This window comes from Mobula birostris, chromosome 9 (assembly GCF_030028105.1).
Source record: "Mobula birostris isolate sMobBir1 chromosome 9, sMobBir1.hap1, whole genome shotgun sequence".
Lineage (NCBI taxonomy): Eukaryota > Metazoa > Chordata > Chondrichthyes > Myliobatiformes > Myliobatidae > Mobula > Mobula birostris.
The window spans coordinates 12223263-12231688 of NC_092378.1; the positions used below are offsets into that span (position 1 = coordinate 12223263).

Genomic DNA, 8426 nt, shown 5'->3' on the forward strand with positions numbered 1-8426 from the left:
GGATGCAATAGGGTCTTTTAAGAAAATCTTAGACAGATCCATGGAACTTAGAAAAATAGAGGGTTGTATGGCCAGGAAATTCTAGGCTGTTTCTAGAGTGGGTTACATGGGCGGCACAACATTGTGGGCCGAAGGGCCTGTGATGTGCTTTAGAATTCTATGTTTCATATGGTCTCATGGGCTTATAGTCTGAGGTACAAGTTAGTGAAAGAATCTGAACACAATTGTTGTTCCACTCCACACCTTGTGATGCATTGGGCGGCAACTTTTGCTGTTTACTTAGAAATTTTGTCTGTTTTTTATGAGGCTGTGTTGCTAGCTTGACACTCAACTCAGCATGGATGGAAATTGTGCAAGGAGCTGGTCGAATTCAGACCCAGTACCATGCACCTCGAAGTCTGGTGTGGGTGCCACGACACCAGTTGTGCATTCTGAACACAATAGAGAACATAAAACATCCAGAGAACATGGCTGATTATTATTCAATGAGCTTCATCTTTAATGTATATTTATTACTTAGTGAGTTCCCCTTCACCTCCCCACCTACCACACACATACACACCCTCACGAGCACACTCCTCCCATTCATTTGTCTTCCAGTTCTGTTTGAAGAAATGTGGAGAGGCATCCGTTAGTCTTGCGAGACCATGGATCTGCGCCTGGGAAGTCTTCACTCTCCAGGGCAAAGGCCTGGGAAAGGTTGTATGGAAGACTGGCAGTTGCCCATGCTGCAAGTCTCCCCTCTCCACAACACCGATGTTGTCCAAGGGAAGGGCATTAGGACCCATACAGCTTGGCACCGGTGTCGTCGCAGAGCACTGTGTGATTAAGTGCCTTGCTCAAGGACACAACACGTTGCCTTGGCTGGGGCTCGAACTCACAACCTTCAGATCGCTAGTCGAATGCCTTAACCACTTGGCCACGTGCCCACACACATATTGCCAATATCATACGAGGGTACAGCCCTGTCCGATGCTCGTGTTTGCGAGAAAAAAAACCTGTTGACCCTTTTCAAAGTCTCTCATGAAGTAAATGCCAAGGATTTTGCCAAACTGAATTCATAATTTTCTAGTTAGCTTCAGTTTCAGATCAGAATTATCTATATACATGGAAGTTTATTTAACCTACGTATTTAAAGAATTCTTATGAATAATATTAAAATTCACGGCAGGAAAGGCCACAGATCAGGAGAAAGTATTTTAGAGAAAATATTCCAATCTGAAATATACTTGCAAGTGGCATGGCCAGACAATAGATGCAATTGCTTTAAGTCTTCTCCACGATGTGCTGAACTGGGGCTGTGGCCTTGGACCTATTTCGGGTGCTCTGGGCTTCACGTCCGTAGGCTCCATGACGGTTACTCTGCTATGTGCTGATCTGAGGCTGAGGCTGAGGGCCTTCTCTGGCTGCCCCGGGTTTCATGTCTGATGATTCACTTTTGCTCCATATGCTACTTGCTTACTTTTATTGTTTGCATGATGGCTTTTTTTTCTCTCCCTGCACATTAAGTTCTTGTTGGTCTTTTTTTAATGGGTTCTTTTGGGTGTCTTTGTTTCATGGCTGCCTGTAAGGAGACAAATCTCAAGATTGTAGAATGTGTACATACTTTGATAATAAATGTACTTTGAACTTTTCAACTTGAAGAGTGCTTGTAATAATGGCAACATCTGGAATGGAGATGCAAGATAGAAGCAGATTTATCAGATAGGAACAATTTAGCTAAAATTTATGAGGTTTACATATGTTCTTTCTTTTTATTGGATTACATAAAACTAGTTTAATTTGGTCTGTTTCAAAATACATCCTAAATAAAATCCCCAGTTTTGTACCCCATCCCAAACTCAAAAAAGTCTGTAAGATGCTGGAAATCCAAAGCAACACGCACAAAACACTGGAGGAACTCAGCAGTTCAGGCAGCACCTATGGAAAAGAGTAAACAGTAAGCAGTCGATGTTTAGGGCTGAGACTCTTCTTGAGGGGAGGGAAAAGAGGCTAGTTGGAAGGTGATAGGTGAAGCCAGGTGGATGCGAAAGGTTGAGGGCTGGAGGATAAAGAATCTGATAGGGGAGGAGAGTGGACAATAGGAGAAAGGGAAGGAGGAGGAGACCCAGGGTGAAGAAATAGGCAGGTAGGAAGAAGTGAAAGGTCAGAGTGGGGAACAGAGGAAGCGGGGTGCGTGAATTTGTTCACTGGAAGGAGAATAGAAGGTGATGTGACTCCACCCTGAGGGTGGCCTCATCTTGGCACCATGGGACTCAGAATTAGAATTAAAATATTTGGCCACTAGTAAGTCCTGCTTGTGGCAGATTGGGCAGAGATGCCCGATGTGGTGCCCCATCCATTTTCAAGGCACAACATCATGAAAACTCAGATACGGTCAGCAATGGAAGACTCAACAGACCTTAGACTTTATTACAAGGGTTGAGCTTTATCAGTAAAGGGAGGAGAGGCTTAACAAGGGACAAGATTCCAAAGGTTCAAAGTACACTTATTATTTAGGTATGTATGCGGTGTAAAACCCTAAGATTCATCTTCCCCACAGATAGCCACGAAACAAAAAAGAACAATGGAACACTTTCAAAGGAACACATCAAACCCTGCCCCCATGTGCAAGAAAATCACACAAAAACTAACAACTACTCCTCTGACAAGTCCACATTCCTATGCCACCTGCCCATGTTTACCCCACCACCTGTGGGTCGTGAACTTGTCAGAGGAGTCGTTGAGGTAATAGGTATTGATGTAGTAAGGGTAAGTAGAACAAGTACACACGTGAGGAGAATTGGAAGAATTCTATGAGAAGTCCTGAAGAGCGTTGAAAGAGGTTCAAAGGGCCTCTTGATTGCAGAAACTGATTGTATAACATGGTCTATCCTACCTTGTGGACTCAAAGTAAATAAATGCTTTTATTCCTAGGTATGTATTTGCACATGCCAATATGATATTTAATTTAGGCAGATACCCCCATCATTTTCTGCTACAGAGTGCTCTGTGCCCAGATTCTGCAATCAATGGAAAACAAGGCGCTTTACCATGAAACTATCAAATCTTTTCCATCTCACTCACTGGATGAAGCCAGTTCCAGTTTTAGTGATGAATTCCTGGAACACAGTATGGTTTTCCCCATGTCCAAATCTATCCAGCTGCCATAGCCCTGAATTTGTTTAGAAACATGTTCGGAAGTCACAGTACTTTGTTCAAGCATCTTCAACATTCACAGATTTTGTTTAACCTAACAGGATGCGGCTGTCTCAGCACTTACTTATTCCACATCAGCCTCTACACTAACATTGAAAGGGTATTTTACTACAGACTTCGTTAAGGCAATGACCAGCTATGCGACATGGGTCGGACACATGGCATGGGCATGACTATCTGCAAACATCAACATGCCTTCAGAGATAAACCATTCTACCTAAGAATTTTTGATGAACCGTACAACCACAGACTTGCGTTTTCCAAAGCTGTCATTAGTAATTAATCTGAGCTTCAACTATGTTTTCTTGCATGGACCATTTTCTTCAAGGAGGTCAAGGTCACATTGATTCTTAACCTCTTCATCACAAGCTCTTCCCTAGAGGCCACTTCTTGCTGTCTTCTGCAGTATCGGGGAGGTCACCCAACCATTGTATCCACACAGCAAGTAATTCAGTTACAGAAATTTCAGTGAACAACACTGAATCTCAGTACTTGGTGGCATTTTAGCGTAGTGGTTAACACAACACTTTGCAGTAGTGGTCACCAACCTTCTTAAGCCCAAGATCCCCTACCTTGGCCTTAGTGAAAGGCAAGATCGACCTATTAAATCGTTTAGTCACACGCATGCGCACCGGACAGAAAGGACTGGAAATAAAACCCCGCAACCCAGAAACAATCTCTCTTTACAAACAGCTTTCCGTAGCGGGAGTATTGCTATATTACCATTATCTTATTTAGTATTATTTATTTTTATAATACTTACATTACAACACCTTTAAGTCTATGTTTCATTATTTAATTTTATTTCAACACGAAAAATAAATGAATAAAAATTTAGACACAAGGAAATCTGCAGATGCTGGAAATTCAAGCAACACACACAAAAAATGCCAGTGAACGCAGCAGGCCAGGCAGTATCTATAGGAAGAGGTACAGTCGACATTTCGGGCCAGGACCCTTCGTCAGGACTAACTAAAAGAAGAGATAGGAAGAGATTTGAAAGTGGGAGGAGGAGGGGGAGATCAAAAATGATAAGAGAAGACAGGAGGAGAGGGGTGGATTTAAGAGCTGGAGAAGGGGGAGGATTAAGGGACGGGAAACCTGGGGGGAAAGACAAGGGGGGGAAGGGAGCCCGGAGAGTGGAGAGCAGGCAAAGAGTTATAGTATGAGGGACTGAGGGAGAAAAAAGACAGAGAAAAAAAGGGGGAAAAATAAAAAATATATAAAAATATATTAAATAAATAAATAAATAAGGAATGGGGTGTGTAGGGGGTGAGGGGCATTAACGGAAGTTAGAGAAGTCAATATTCATGCCATCGGGTTGGAGGCTACTCAGATGGAATACAAGGTTTTGTTCCTTCAACCTGAGTGCGGCTTCATCTTGACAGGAGAGGAGGCCGTGGATAGACATATCAGAATGGGAATGGGACATGGAATTAAAATGTGTGGCCACTGGGAGATTATGCTTTCTCTGGTGGACAGAGTGTAGGTGTCCAGCGAAACAGTCTCCCAGCCTGTGTCGGGTCTCACCAATATATAGAAGGCTGCACCGGGAGCACTGGACGCAGTATATCACCCTAGCCGACTCACAGGTGAAGTGTCATCTCACCTGGAAGGACTGTCTGGGGCCCTGAATGGTGGTGAGGGAGGTAGTGTAAAGGCATGTGTAGCACTTGTTCCGCTTACAGGAGGGAGATCAGTGGGAAGGGATGGGGTTTTTCTACCGCGGCGCATGGCGGGGGAGCAATACACACATGCGCACTGGGCAGAAAGAACGGAACAAAAACCCCGCAACCTGGAAACAATCTCTCTTTACAAACAGCTTTCAGTAGCGGGAGTATTGCTACATTACCATGATCCTAATTAGTATTACTTATTTTTATAATGCTCACATTACAACAACATTTGTGTATTTATTTTTCATTTTTTTCGAGATCTGCTGGGAAAGTCTCAAAGATCAACCAGTTGATCTTGATCAATGGGTTGGCGACCACTACTTTGCAGTAACAGCGACTCGGGTTCAATTCCCACCACTATATGTGAGGAGTTTGTACATTCTCCCAGTGACTGAGTGGGTTTCCTCCAGGTGCTCTGATTTCCTCCCACAGTCCAGTTGGTAGGTTAATTGGACATTGTAAATTGTCCTATGATTAGGCTAGGAGTAAATCAGGGGTTGCTGGGCAGAACAGCTTGAAGGGTCAGAAGGGCCTAGGCTACTCTGTATCCCCATAAAAAATAAATAAGTCAGCTTTGCCAGCTTCCCTTACTTCAGACAGCCACTCAAGTGATTGTGTGCATATTCATGTGGGGAGGAGAAACAAATGTAACATAAGGACAATTTCTACAGTTACAATGCATTCATTATGCTTCCTTTGAGTTGCACGTAATTTCAAAAACATAGTTCTTCACATCAATACACCCAAGATGAGTGTTAAACACCTATGTCTCTGAGCTGCATTCATGCACATGCAGATATCTCAAGTCAATTGGGTGTTTCCTGGTCTGCAATTAATCCCAAAATGCAGTTCCAGGAAGACCATTGTTCCGAGCTGCATTTTAAATTCAATCTACAATCCATATTCAGATTTGCAGACTGGTTACTGTTGAAATTAATATTTGCTCTGTTCCACATCTCCAGAATATGCTCTAACAGTACCATTTGATTTACTGGTACATTGGTTGATCGAGTAGGGATTCTCACTGGAGAAGGCAAATGGAACTACTTTCTGCTGGACCTTTTCAATGGTACCCAATATGGCTTCCCCAGCTCTCTGGAATGCAGGACCCCATTTTGGCTTTTATCTCACTGATAAGAAAGTCCATGTCTTTTTTAATAAACTTTGTTGCCCTCTCTCTCTTGACTCTCTTCACTGTCTACTATAATGTCTGGTTGCCATAGGAACTATGTCTCTTAAGGGCTGATATTCTTCTCACATGGAGGTGAAGCAAACTGTCAAAGGTTGCATTCAGTTAAGCTTTGTCTCAGTGAAAACAACAGATGTTCCATTTGGGTTCCTAAGTCTGGAGATTTCTTAATTTTCTTGGAGCAATTTCAGTTTCTTTTGGGAATGACTCAAATGGGTGTTAAATGTTAAACACTGTAAATATTTTGTGTGCCAAAAAGAATAAAATCCAATTTCTCGGCAGAAGTCCCCCTAACTATTCAGCAAAGCCCTCCATAATTCTTATCTGCTTACCTTCAAGTCCTGATCCCATGGGAAGAACATTCACCTCCACCAAGGTGTAAAGTGAAGTGGTTCAGTCAATTTCAACCACTGGGAGTGAAAGTTGGGCAGGGTGCTGGGCCATTTATTTTATGTCCTTTGGGAAGCTGATAGTCATTCATACATCATTTCCTGTCTCAAAGACAAAGGTTTTATCAACAAGGCCAAACTAACATATATGGATATTCTCACTGTTTACAACAGCTTTAATAAAAGCAGTACACTTAGTCATCGTTAAGCTTAGTCATCTGGATGTCAGTTTGCTTTCATTGGCTTTAAACAGTTACAGCAAACTGCAAAGTGTAATAATAATTTGCATGTAAAAAAGCATTCATCCCAGCAAAGACTCTTTGAAACCTAACCTTAGTGTCTGAAATATCTGAGGCAGGGGTATGTGCCTGTGAGATTGTGTTCAGTGCACTGTATTACCGCAGCTGGTTTTGCACCTTTCATTTCTCACCTTATCAGGTCAGAACCATTTACAAAGGGAACTTCAAAGATGAATGCAATTGATGCTGTTCACTTGAAAGTTTGATAAAATGGAAAGCATTTTCATGGCAATAAGCAGATGAAGGAATCATCAATCAGGGTGCCATCCTGTGCAATAAGTCAATCCAATTTTTTGATAGTTTTAAGATAACATTTCCCAATCTCAGGTTCTCAAATTAAAAACTCTCCTCGTCATACTAAACCAAAAGGCTGCATCTTAACTGGCATCTCAAAGGCCAGGAAAATGATTGATAAGCACGAGAGATTCAGCAGATTATGGAAATCCAGAGTAACATGCACAAAATGCTGGAGGAACTCAGAAGGTCAGGCAGCATCTGTGCAAATGAATAAGCAGACAATGTCGAGGGTCAAGTCCCTTCAGTAGGATTCGGCCTGAAACGTCAACATCTCCATAGATGCTGACTGACCTGCTGAGCTCCTCCAGCAGTCTGTGCATGTGTGTGTGTGCTGATCCAATATTTCTCCTGGCAGCTCACCAATTTCAGGCTTAGCAAAAATGTTTCCAACTTGCAGTGCATTGTTTTCCCTTTTGCAATGTGAGATTGCACTTAGCATCTCCCAGCCCAAGGGGCAGTAAATGTTACCTCTTCAAATTGGAGTTTGAACGTCCTTTCTTATGAAGTATTGTGATCCCAAAGGTACAATCTCTTGAAGAGCTGATGTAAATGGAATGCGTACTGACAGAAAATGAGAGGGATTGTAACTGCTTGATGTAAAGATACATTAAAATACAATTATGAAGATTTGAGATTAGGATAGGGGGAGAGTTAGAGAAATAAATAATGCCCAAAACCTAAAATTGATTTCATCACACTGGGTTAGGAGAGAGGTTACATAAACATCCAATTCATTGTAATTCCTATGGCCTCCATTAGTCTTAATCATAAACTTTTTCTGAAGAGTCTCTACTTGGAAGAAGGAGATCAATTCAATGCCTCCAGCTGTACATCGTCTGTGACAGTATTAATCCATTACACAAACATTCCTATGCATTTCAATCCAAAACAGGCACCATCGCACAGAGAATAAAAACTTTCCACATTAACCATGAGCCTGAGGTGTGAGTGGAAAAGGACAAATGAACCTACTATCGCTTCAGCGATCATTTTTTTTTGGTGCAGCTGTTTCCATGGATTTGACGCAATGAATGAAAACAAGCCAGGTGACTAAATTTGGAGAAAGTTGTTCTGAACTTCAGCTGTTTGTGAACATTGAATTAGACCTCAAGGGAAATCAGTCATTAGTTTCCAACATGTCGTCTGACACGTCTTTAACCTTTCTGAAGAAATCTCCCTTGTATCTCAGCCCTGTTTTTAATAGCTACAATAAAAACTTCCTTTTGATCTTGGGAACAGGAACACATTTCTCTGGCATACCGTTACCTAAAGCCAGTGCCTTCCTTGCCTTGTCTTTTCAAGGCAGTCACAGATAGTGCAACAGATCATTACCGTCTGAGTGCCAGGCTTGCTTTTTGATTCTTTACAGCTGCATATA

General features: G+C 42.1%; 1 long non-coding RNA gene across 3 annotated transcripts in view; it reads right to left on the reverse strand.

Moving 5' to 3' along the window:
- LOC140202533 (uncharacterized) overlaps positions 1-6529 on the reverse strand; it is a 31759-nt gene extending 25230 nt beyond the window's left edge. For 2 of the 3 annotated variants that reach the window (XR_011887115.1, XR_011887116.1), the window contains exon 1: positions 6396-6529. This is a non-coding gene — a long non-coding RNA (uncharacterized lncRNA). The remainder of the gene's footprint in view (positions 1-6395) is intronic. The other variant, XR_011887114.1, reaches the window with a different exon arrangement.
- Between the last annotated feature and the right edge of the window lie 1897 nt (positions 6530-8426).